We start from the raw sequence: 393 nt of genomic DNA, 5'->3' as shown, positions 1-393 counted from the left end.
GTCTACCTGTTCATGCAGCAGCTGAATTGCTGATGGCAAAGCTATATGGGCAAGGCAACAGGATGTAAAACAGTTCGTGACACACCTTCTGAAAAGGGAGGAGGGAATGCAACAGTTCCCCATTGATTGCTTTTCTACTGCTGAAGAAGCACACATTGGATGGATTTCTGGCTAATTTTAAATGCCAGGGACTCGTCTCTTCCTCCTCCTTCTTCTTTGGTAAACTGAGGCAGCAGGTAAATAAGAGTCAATGACTGCAAGTGACAGAGTTTGGGTTACGTAATCACTTGTTTATGGGGGGAAATGTGCCCCATCAAACAGGAGGAATTTAGCCAGGAATATGTATTAACTTGCACCACGGAAAGGAAAGAAATGTTTTTTTAAAACCACAGC

The sequence above is a fragment of the Elgaria multicarinata genome, chromosome 12, assembly GCF_023053635.1.
Source record: "Elgaria multicarinata webbii isolate HBS135686 ecotype San Diego chromosome 12, rElgMul1.1.pri, whole genome shotgun sequence".
NCBI lineage: Eukaryota > Metazoa > Chordata > Lepidosauria > Squamata > Anguidae > Elgaria > Elgaria multicarinata.
Note: the sequence above shows the minus strand (reverse complement) of the source record.